Source organism: Engraulis encrasicolus, chromosome 18, assembly GCF_034702125.1.
Source record: "Engraulis encrasicolus isolate BLACKSEA-1 chromosome 18, IST_EnEncr_1.0, whole genome shotgun sequence".
Lineage (NCBI taxonomy): Eukaryota > Metazoa > Chordata > Actinopteri > Clupeiformes > Engraulidae > Engraulis > Engraulis encrasicolus.
In genome coordinates this window covers 38,166,404-38,177,929 of record NC_085874.1, presented here as the reverse complement: position 1 = coordinate 38,177,929, position 11,526 = coordinate 38,166,404, and the positions used below count along the sequence as shown (strand labels likewise).

General features: G+C 40.8%; 1 long non-coding RNA gene across 1 annotated transcript; it reads left to right on the top strand.

Annotated features, from left to right (window-relative positions):
- Positions 1–4,625: 4,625 nt before the first annotated feature.
- LOC134468604 (uncharacterized) lies at positions 4,626–8,124 on the top strand. The gene is made up of 5 exons (XR_010038860.1): positions 4,626–5,207; positions 5,394–5,438; positions 5,768–5,822; positions 7,155–7,177; positions 7,727–8,124. It is a non-coding gene; the product is annotated as an uncharacterized LOC134468604 (long non-coding RNA).
- Positions 8,125–11,526: the final 3,402 nt, after the last annotated feature.

The following is an 11,526-nucleotide window of genomic DNA, read 5'->3' as shown; positions in this document are numbered from 1 at the left end:
TCATCTCTCCCCCAGCACACACCATCTTGCCAGCCAACACACACACACACACACACACACCACACACCACACACCACACACACACACACACACACACACACACACACACACACACACACACACAGGAATGCTGAGGCTTCTTGATGTTGTAGACCCTAGTCTCCTCCCAATTCATCAGTAAGCCTAAGGACGGCGCCTCGAGTCAATCTAAACCGAAAAATTATGTTGTCATCGTTATAATCCTCCGGTGGGTTATTCCAGTCCCTGAAAACTCTTTTCCGACTCACTGCTCTCTCCATCAATACAGCAAATCACACCTTTTGTGCCATCTCTCCCTTGTTGCTATTTTGGCATCTGTGGTACGCATACAAAAAATGGCTTGTGATTGGCTATTTAGCCATGTGAAGGATCCTGGCCTTGCTAGGACGAGTAATGCCCATTTTTACGTCATCGCGACTGGCCAAGTACTGTTCCAAAATGAAGCATGCTTCAAAACCTACCAAGTGCCACACTCTTGATTCGTAACATTTCCAAGGCTACAATCAGAGATTCTTTAAGTATATAACTAATATAATATATATATATATCTACTCTCTCTGCTACAATTGATGCATCCTTGCCCTGACAAAATGCCCAGAATGCCATCACATCTCCAAGCTCGTGCTAGGCTTTTTCTATTACAGGTGTGGAAAAGCCATGCATGTTTAAGCACAATATAGGCTATGGTATGTTTCCGGCATGTGAATAGCTTCAAATCACTCAACACAACTTGGTCATTGTTGTGCCCATTGCGTTTGTGTTTCACAGCTTTTGGCTACGGACAATTTGTGCACTGTTAGGAATTACTTCGTTTTGTTGTGCTTTTCAAAATAGACACAACAGAAATACAGCCAACCGATCAGGTTTATAGTTTAAAATCAGTTGAAGTGTTTAGTGGTCTAAATGGAACTGCTATGACGTTCACTTCCACACGTGTTCCATTCATAATCGTTTGAGAGGCTTTGAGCCTAGTCTTGTGAGTGTGCATCTTCAGGGCTTAAGGACTACCAAGGCAAGCACACACACATTGATAAACAGTGACTGTCTGGTTCTGTAAAATGGTAATATAGCTTACCCAGCTAGCTTAAAACAGCGAGTGATCAAATGGTAATGTTGAGTGACCCATTTGTGTCAGACGTTTATGGTGCATTTTTACAGATTCTGCATTTCTAGATGTTTTGGCTATGCAAGTGTCTGCCAAATGCAATATGCTTTTCCAAACAGCTGGGGGTGGAATTTCAACTGTTTCCCCACTTTGCAAGGCCCTACACACATTCTGAAGGGTTTGTCGATGCAACTTTTCAGATTACAGAGGAAATTGCAGAGTTTCTTTAAGGTTTGACCAATTTATTTATGGCTTGCTGACATTTTTTGGCACTAGAGCTTCAGAGGTTTCTGCCGGATTAAGGCGCCCCGTAAACTAGGAACTTTCAGTGTCGCAACATATTGTATACCAACCTGCATTCAATTGTGGTTGGCCCTGCAATTAGGCTAGTGACAATAGAGCCAAAAGGGCCTTAGTTTTCGAGATACCCCAACCGGAGGTAGAACCAGACCTAACAATGTTTTTCCTCATCTCAAAGGTCTCCCATACATGAAATGGATTCTTAGCCAAAATTATTTTACTGCTAAGCCTAAAAAATGTACACATTTTCATAAGCACCTCCAAACCAAAAAAGCACCAAAAATGTGACCTCTCCGTATGGGAGTAATGACATAAAACCCCATGTAGAAAATGAACAGAAAGTCTGAGAGCTTTGAAATTAGGTATGCGTGTCCCCAAGGGCCAGATGTATCTGGTAGAAGTGGTTGGATGTGGATATCTTGAAAAATGAAGTAGATATAGGCCTCTAATCACACACCTGAAATAGGCGGAAATTAGAAAAAAAAATATATCTATACAGAATGTAATAATTTACTTTGTAATTGCTTTGTCAGACAATGTCATATGCACACATATTATAGCTTGTTGGAAAGGGGAGATTGTACTGAATCTAGCAATACCAAATATGTATATATATTGTGAATATTGAAGATGGTATATCGCTCAATGTATGAGGTGTCCACAATGAAAGACATCTAAATGGAGATAGAGACCCTATTTCAATGCATTTTAGTGATGAGAGGAATGCTCACAACATCTTCAACAGTATATTACTTCAAATAAACTTATAATTGGTATGTGGTGCTCTAGATTATATTTCATGAATAATCAGATTAGGGTGAAAATATACACATATTTATCAAAATCTCTTGTATTGCTTGCACATCTGTAGGCTATTGTAAAGCTGGAAAATGCAGTGATGCCACCTAGTTCTAATGCCATGCAGCTAGCTCATCAGACTTACATCACTCGAAAACTCTGCATTTTAGGTAGAGAATATAGATTTAAGTAAACTTTATAGAATAAACACTATGCAGAGGGGTCACTTCGGATAGCTCTTGGGTGAAGTGATTTTCATTTCCAATATCCTATAATGGTGTTATCGAGTGGGTGTTCTTCAGTTTATTAAGAGATCTTTTATCTGCTTTTCTCACCAGCCAAAGTCCCCTAGCACCGACTACATTGTGTCCCCTCCCCAGCACACCACTGCACAGAAAAGGACATACACTGGCTTCCACAGTCTGATAGTTTGTTGCAGACATTGAAGGACCACAGCCTTCTAACTTCTTTTGTACACTATACACACAAAAAAATACTGGGTTATTTTTTTTACCCAAATACTGGTTTATGACAATTTTACTACTTATTGGGTTTTTTATACCCACACTGGGTAATTTGATAGAAACGTGCTGGGTTATATGTTTACCCAATTATTGGTGTGTGGTCGTTTGACCATATACTGGGTTATGCTAACCATTGATGAGTTATTATACCCAATCACTGGGTTTATCATAACATTTGAAATCAGAGCCAGCCAACGGACTTTTTCCTGGAAGTCAACTGAACTGAGGAAACCAACAAGGAAAGGTTTGTAATGAATTAAACTAATATGTGTGCTGTCTAAGTAGCCTAGTAAACTTGATATAAGGGTAAAAATGGACAAGGCGCCACCATTTAGACAGTGTTTCTCATTATCACAAGATTTTAACCACCACGGTCTCGAAGTGATTAGCACGTTCAAACACGCTACGTTGACCTAATAGGTAGCGTCAGATATTATTCGATTACTTCCTATCCTAGTTACATGTAGCCTAATTGCAGTAAACATCTGACTTCTCTTTTTCATTTATAAAACACGGTGGAAACGGTGGCCGAGCTGTGGGCGAGGCTAGCAGCAGCTTTCAAGCTTACAAAAAACTAGCTAGAATACAGTATCAGCAAGCTAGCTCTAGATATGAGTCTAGCTAGCATGCTCTAACTGTAGCAATTGAAGCAGAAAGTGAAGTATTTTATTCTTAACATCCCCTGCCGTTGTGTTGTACTTGTTAGATTTGTTTGCAGCCCGTGTCTGAATGAGAGACAACTAGGGGTGTCGGGTGATGGGACATTAATACTAGTAGCTATAACTAAACCGAAGCCTTTCATTTTGACGTTCGTAATAACATTCTGCTGCAACTTGACATTGTTTAGCGATTACGTGCAGCTGGCTGTCAGTTAGTTGCAGATAGCTTGGTTTAGTGCTGGTAGGAAACGCCAAACTTAGTGAGCTCACGGGGAGAGTGCCTCCGCAGTAAATTCTACAACTTGTCAAGGCACTTTGTAAAATGATTTCCCCTCGCGGCTTGTCTGCTCCTCTAGTCCGGCGACGTCTAGTGGGCTACCTCTAGCCGGTGAGTGGCACTGGCTAATCGTTTGTGGCTAGAGCGTAGGCAATTATTTTATCAAGGGCATCCTGATGTATGCTCTGCTCACTGGAGCTTTACGGATGTTTTCTTGTTGCTGCGCTGCCGCTGCTCTGTCACCCGCTGTGCGTCTGGGGTCGAGTTTGGGATGGGATATGTGACGTCGGTCTGGACCATCCCAGCATAGCCTACTGAGGCTATCCCTCTGAATATGTGTGTCTCGTTATTGCTTGTGCATGCTTTACTATGCTTTATGCTTCACCCGAACAGTTTTGAGTATGCACTAACTGTATTATTAATCACCAGGTTAACCAGAGACCGCACTGGCGTCCGGATCCTTTGTAAGCTGATCACGTTATGTCCGTCTGTGCTAAGGTATGTGCAAACATTGTATATTGTAGCATTATTCACCAGACGCTTCAGAGGATGCCATAATGCAATTGTTTTGAATTAGGCCTCTTTTAAAGCCACGTCAGTCACTCACTAACAGTTCCAGCACGAGACTTTCTGCATTATGTTTAATAGGGGAATAACTGTCCACATTGTCAGAAGCCCGAACAAATTAACTGCAGATAACTAGTTCTAATGCAGATATGCAATGGTCACCTCTCCACATCAACACTGACACTTTCAACTGGCTAAAGATATTTGTTTCTGTGTGATTTGATATATAGATGCTGCCAAACCAAGGCATTGCTTGGAAAGAAATTATTTCTTATGTGTTGCCTTTTTTGTCCTAGACTGGAAGTGACTGAAAGACAACACAGATGCATTCTTTAGGCAAGGTTAGTATTGCTGCTTCTCAATATGTGTAGCCTGCCATTATTGTAGCCATACCCCATAAAGCCAAAACAATGATCACATGCATGCATTTATTATGATTGTAGATTGGAACTTAACACCTCAATCTCTAGCTTCTTGCTATACATGGGTTCTGAGTGTTTATCAATATGATGTTATGAAGAGGGGCAAGACACTGGCAGCCAACCACGTGAGCTAAGTTTTTGACCGACAGCGCTTTCCAACAATCAGAGGTTGAGTTGTGCACAGTTAGCTTTGCGCAGTCAGGTTATAAACACATTTTAGAACCCATGTATAAAGAAGAGATTAAAGCACCAGCACAGTTGGGATACTGTATGATATTGATAAAGCATTTGCTTAGCCTTCAGACCCATGTAATTAATGCCTGTTTCCTTTATAGAACAGGAAGTAACATTCAGTAATACCTTGAGCAGCATTTGCTAACTCTCTCTCTCTCTCTCTCTCTCTCTCTCTCTCTCTCTCTCTCTCTCTCTCTCTCTCTCTCTCTCATGTACTTATTTCTAAGGTGACCAAAATCTGTTTCACTCTGCAGCACTTGTCCTGGAGGTTTTGTAGACAGAGTGAGTATCTGGATACTTCAATATACAGCCATGGAAAAAGACAATATTTTCTTTAGAAATTTGGAGAAAATGTATTTGCCAGTTTATAGAATGAAATAGCAATGTTTGTTTTACTCAAACACACACCTATCTATGACGAGGTGCTGCTTGGAAATTATTTCTAATGTGTTGCCTTTTTTGTCCTAGACTGGAAGTGACTGAAAGAAAACGGAGACTCATTCTTTCAGCAAGGTTAGTATTGCTGCTTCTCAATATGTGTTGCCTGCCATTAATGTAGCCATACCCCATAAAGCCAAAATAATGATCACATGCATGTATTTATTAGGAATGTAGATTGGAACTTAACAGAACACCTCCATCTCTAACTTCTTGCTATTAAGAAAATATTAAAGCACCAGCACAGTTGGGATACTGCATGATATTGATAAAGCATTTGCTTAGCCTTCAGGCCCATGTAATTAATGTCCGTTTCCTTTATAGAGCAGAAAGTAACATTCAGCAATACCTTGAGCAACACTCGCTAACTCTCTCTCTCTCTCTCATATTTCCTTATTTCTAAGGTGACCAAAATCTGTTTCGCTCTGCAGCACTTGTCCCGGAGGCTTTGTAGACAGAGTGAGTATCTGGATACTTCAATATACAGCCGTGGAAAAAATGACAATATTTTCTTTAGAAATTTGGAGAAAATGTATTTGCCAGTTCATAGAATGAAATAGCAATGTTTGTTTTACTCAAACACACACCTATCTATGACCGAGGTGTTCCTGCACGGTTCACTTTCCTCAGGCCGCGAACCGGCCACCTCATCAACGCATCTGGTTTGGCAATGGGAGGCACAATACAAGACTGCTGAGCTAAAGGACCGGTCAGCTACCCCACAGTTACCGCACTGTATTGAGGCTTTGGGAGAGAGGTTTTTACTAACGTTCCTGTAACGGAGGCTAACTAGCACAGAGTTGGCGTGGAACGTTGGTAAACCTCCCTCCGATAGCCTCATACAGTCTCGTGCCGTTGGGCCGAGAGACTAGTCTCTTGGCCCAGCGGTATCGTACTGTGTCTCCCATTGCCGAACCGTTGTAGTTGACTAGGATGCAGGTTCGATCCCCGAGGGGGGTGAACAGGTGCAAGATGACCTCCGTCACAGTGGTGCCGTGACCCGGATGGGAGTGAGGTTTAAGGGGGAGAGTGTAACGGAGGCTAACTAGCACAGAGTTGGCGTGGAGCATTGGTAAATCTCCCTCTGATAGCCTCATACAGTCTCGTGCCGTTGGGCCGAGAGACTAGTCTCTTGGCCCAGCGGTATCGTACTGTGTCTCCCACTGCCGAACCGTTGTAGTTGACGAGGGTGCAGGTTCGATCCCCGAGGGGGGTGAACAGGTGCAAGATGACCTCCGTCACATTCCACCTCACACTTTGATAGTTGGCCTCCTTTACATATACATAGTAAAATCAGAAAAACTGAACATTTTCAAGTGGTCTCAGATTTTTTCCACATATGTGTATACTATTTATTTACATGACTATGAATTAGTCATATTCTTTTAACATACAAGTATAGGGTCAGGGAAAAAGGTTTATTTCGTTCAGTGATAATCTCCCACATATGTTCATGAAAGGTTAATTTTTAGTTCATTAACTTGAATTGAAAACACAGTTCAGGGACACCAATAATCTCCATGTTTCTGGCAGTCATGGGTAAGTAATGGGGGGGATGAATAACAGCTATACTCCTCCATCTGCCTCCTGCCCGAACATGGTCCAAAAAAGAGGGTGTGCTTGGACATCTCAAGTTCATGTGCTGGATCAAAAACTTCAAAATTAACATAAATAACAAAGGTCTGAGCAGTGACGGACACTTGCATGTCAACAAGCATCTTTTATGAAAGATTCATCTAATGTATTTCAACATGAGTAATTTGTTTTTCTTACTTTTTTCTATGGTTGTAGGTGACTGAACGAAAACCTAAATGGTAAGCCTCTGTTTCTCTTTTGAATATGTGTACCATTCATGTTTCCTTAAAAAGCCAAAAGACAGTAGGTCTACAAGTTACTATATATTTTGTACAAAGGAAAAAGAATCTGGTGCCACACGGATGTCTATTTTCTGTTATTTATATTTTCAGTGCAGTAAGACTAACGTCTCGCCATGTGTCTTCAGAGGACGAAGACGCATGTCGAAACGTTAGTCTTACTGCACTGAAAAAATAAATAACAGAAAATAGAAATCCGTGTGGCACCAGATTCTTTTTCCTTTGTACTTATTATTTAGTCCTGCTCTGGTTGCACCGGAGTGTTAATTTAGAAGCACAGAGTGCGTATCTCCTTTGTTTTTACTACATATTTTGTCAGATTGGGTTGAACTGGAAACGTCATTTACATGTTTGTATTTTACACATTGCATGAATATTGGATTCACAACTCTTTTGAGTTTTATAGCTACCTGTGTCCTGCAATGTCTTCAGATTATAGCTTTTAATGTGTAACTGAATGCTACGTTGCCTGTCTTTCTTTTCATTCAGAGAAATAGGAACAACATGTTTAGAAGATGAAGTGTGGAAGCCTCGGCAGCTTCAGTATGCTGTGTACCTCATCTTGAACTCTTTCACATGGTGATTCCTACACATAATTGCACACTGTATGTGTTTAGCTATCCTGTCTTACAAAGACTTATGCCAGCACTGTATCTGCCTTTCCTCAATACAATGTAAAAAGTGCTGCATAGACCATTAGAGAAGCAATGTCTCGTGACTTTTACTGTATGTTTATTTTTGAGCAAGTGTCATTTGTTTTGTAAAATATCTTTGCAGATTTTCTTTTCATGCCTGGACACTTTTTTTTATTTCAAATATTGCTTTGAATTGATGCAAATTGAAGAACGTGAATCCCTGGTAATAAAGGAAGGTTGACCAGAAAATCATTTCTCTCTCCATTGATTCATTATGCTTTGATGTGTTTTCGTATAATGTCATTGAATTATCACATATGTTAACATGTATACAATAATGTATACAAATTATTTAAAACATTAATAGTGATCAGATTGGTTCTATTTGAGCAATGGTCAGCAGTGAGTATTTAAAATGGTCAAATGTGTTGCATATTGTTAAAGTGATATGTAACCATTTCTGGAAATAGGCAGATTTTTACACATCCCCTTGAGTAATTGAGCCTTACTTTTCTCCTGTTCTTTCAGCCATTTCCTGAGTTTGGCAATGCAACTTCTACCTCCAAGCAGGCAATTATCATTGACCAGTGGCATTCACTAGCTGCTGGCTGGTCCCATAAGATTCAATGATAGTTGCTTGCTTGGAACTCGACGATTGCCAATCAAAGGAAACAACTGAAAGAATTGGAGAAAAGTAAAAGGCAATTCCCAAATAACCCAGTTTCCACCCATGTTTAACCCAGTATTAAACCAGTTACTGAGTAACTATTGCACAGCACACATACTGGGTTATTTTTACCCATTGGATTGGGTTAGTATTTTAACCCAGTGAAATGGGTTAACTCAGCAACCCAGTGCAGGGTATTTCTGACCCTATGGCTGGGTTAATTTTACCCATTACTGGGCATGTTGTATTGACCCAATGCTGGGTTAAAAATACTAACCCAATCCACTGGGTAAAAATAACCCAATATGTGTGCTGTTCAATAGTTACTCAGTGACTGGGTATTAGAATACCCAATTTGGGTTATTTTTAACCCAGTATTTTTTAGTGTGCATCTGTGTTGGCTGACCAGTCCAATTTATTGTCTTGGTATATTCCAAAATACTTACAGTACATGTTCTTACAATTTCCACTTCATCACCCTCAATGGAGACTGTTTGTAGAGCTTACTAGAACCTCAAAAATTCCACCACCATCTCCTTGGCCTTAGAAGTGTTGAGTTGCAGGTGGTTGAGTTTACACCAATGCACAAAGCCACAAGACTCCTACACCCTTAAAAGAGATTGGTTAAAAAAACGACTAATCTTGTTGGTTGAGGCAATATTGGTCAAATTAACTGTGACATTGGTAACTATTAAACAAACAAATTGGTTATCTAACAACTAATATCATTGGTTAAGAACAAATTGGTTGATTTAACAAAGATATTGGTTAACTTTAATAACAGATTGGTTGAAAAATGACTAATATCATTGGTTAAGCAAATGTTAACCAAGAGATTGGTAACTGACGCCGGTCTGACGCTCAACGTCAAGTACGTAACTCTGCTTCTCAATTTTCTGACAAAGCCGCCATCTTGGTGCTGCAGGAAAGCCGTTTGAGATATTGATGAAATTCAAACACTTTGTGAGGTAAGTTCGTTTATTTTCAATGTTTCGTTAATAATTTCAAGACAATGCCAAATATACAGTGAATAACGAAACAGTTTCTTGTTCAGGATGGTAATTTGCAATGAATTTGTCTTCAGACCATACCTCCGCTAACAGGCCACTATTATAACGGGTACACCCCGCCATTCCGACGCACCGCCATTCCGACATTGAAGTCTTATTGTCGTAGTGGCGATGCGTTTGATCTTTATCAAAGGCACTGCCATGCCGACACATTTTTAAGCAGATTCGGATGAACAGCCTTCAGGGTACTTTTCAGCATTAGCCTATTCCACTGCATATTGCAGTGGAACATTCAATCGACTTCATAAAAAAAGTTTTGTCAGCTTTGTCAAAGTGCGTTCATTGTTATTAATAGCCTAATAATCAGCACATATATAGGCTCCACCAAACATGCACAGAACACCACGTCTAGGCATAGCCTAGTAGGCTATAACTAAATGCAAGTGGTAATGAGACGTGCTACATATTAATGTTTGTTTTTTTACTGTAAGTTGAATATTTGTCTTAAAAAAAGAATGGATTACCGAGGTCGGGACCATTGCGGCCAGTCTGGACACTCGAGTCCTTAGCCTAAATAAATAGCACACGCAGTGTAGTTGTCTTCCAATAATTCTGGTTTTATGTTAAGGCTATTCAATCCCTAAATTACTTTTTGGTGGATTACTGAAGTATACCTTGACAGATTCCCACCTCTTCCTGCGCGGCCGCCTGGAACAGACCTCTCCTCTCGATGGGAGGGACAGAGGAGACGCGTGACAAAGACAAACACACAAACAAGCAAAACAAACTAAGCACTTGTTGTCACTAAGTAGGGCCTAGTCTAAAGCGGCGGGACATCTCCAAGAAAAAAAGCATAAACATTTCCATCTAAGTCGGCAAGTTGGAGAGTGCATTTCTCATGCGCCATGCGCGTAGGGATACTCATTGCAATGCATGTAACGCTTTAAAAAGAAAGCATCACCTCTGATATTAGTGTTTGTGCGCTTATTTGGTTGCCTTCTCGTTGCCTTGGTCGAGCTATCTCGAAAATTATGAGGCCCGGACCTCATATAGCCAGTCAGTAGGCGCACGTCATCTGCTGAAGTGTCTTTCATGTTTGCTTTTATTAGTCTTATTCATAACCCACAGTGCAGTCGCGGACATGCCTTTTTACAGCCGTTAGGATCAGAATTCGACACGAATTGAATATCGTGAGCTGTTGGATGGATTTTGTGATTCCTGTCCTCGAGCAATGTGCCTGTTCCTGCTTTAAACTGCGCACTGGTTAAAGTGATCAAGGACTGGCCGCAGATCACTGTTAAGGGGGGTTTAGAGTCGCGCGTTCGCGGGGGTTCTGCACAGAGAATGAGCCACAGCGCCCCCCTGTGCAGCGACAAAACGACCCCTGGCTGCAGTACACGCATGTTTCTCCCAGGCTGAAATGTCCGTGAGCTGAGCTATGCTTGAAGACGGTGATTGGTCAATGCGCTTACGGCAGTCCGGGGGGAACTCAGCCCTGATAGGTCAGTTGTGTTCTATTCTTCTACCCTACCGCGGAGGTTTGAAGGAAAACGAAAAACACGATGCAGATGACTTGGCAGGAAATCACTGGAGTTTACTTGACAGGGAGAAGAGAAACTGTTTTTTATTTCAGTAGTACAACTTCCAAAAAATCAATTAGAAATATCCATAAAAGGCCATCATGGAAATGATATGTTTGAGGTGTGGTAGTAGCAAAGAAGCCTCTTTGTTCTTTTGTAGTGTGGCAGCTAGCTCATTAAAAAAGGGTTCGCTAATGTCCTGTAGAGTTTGAATGGGTTTGGCTGACAGTTGCTAAGCTAGCTGTTAATTAGATAGGCTATCTATTGTATTTAAAAATGGCTTTTGTTTCATTTAACCACCTCAACTGTAAAACATGAATAAAGAGAGACTCTTGTATGCTATCATCCATGTCGAATTACGCCACAACTTTTTAAATTAATAGCAAGAAGCCTCTTT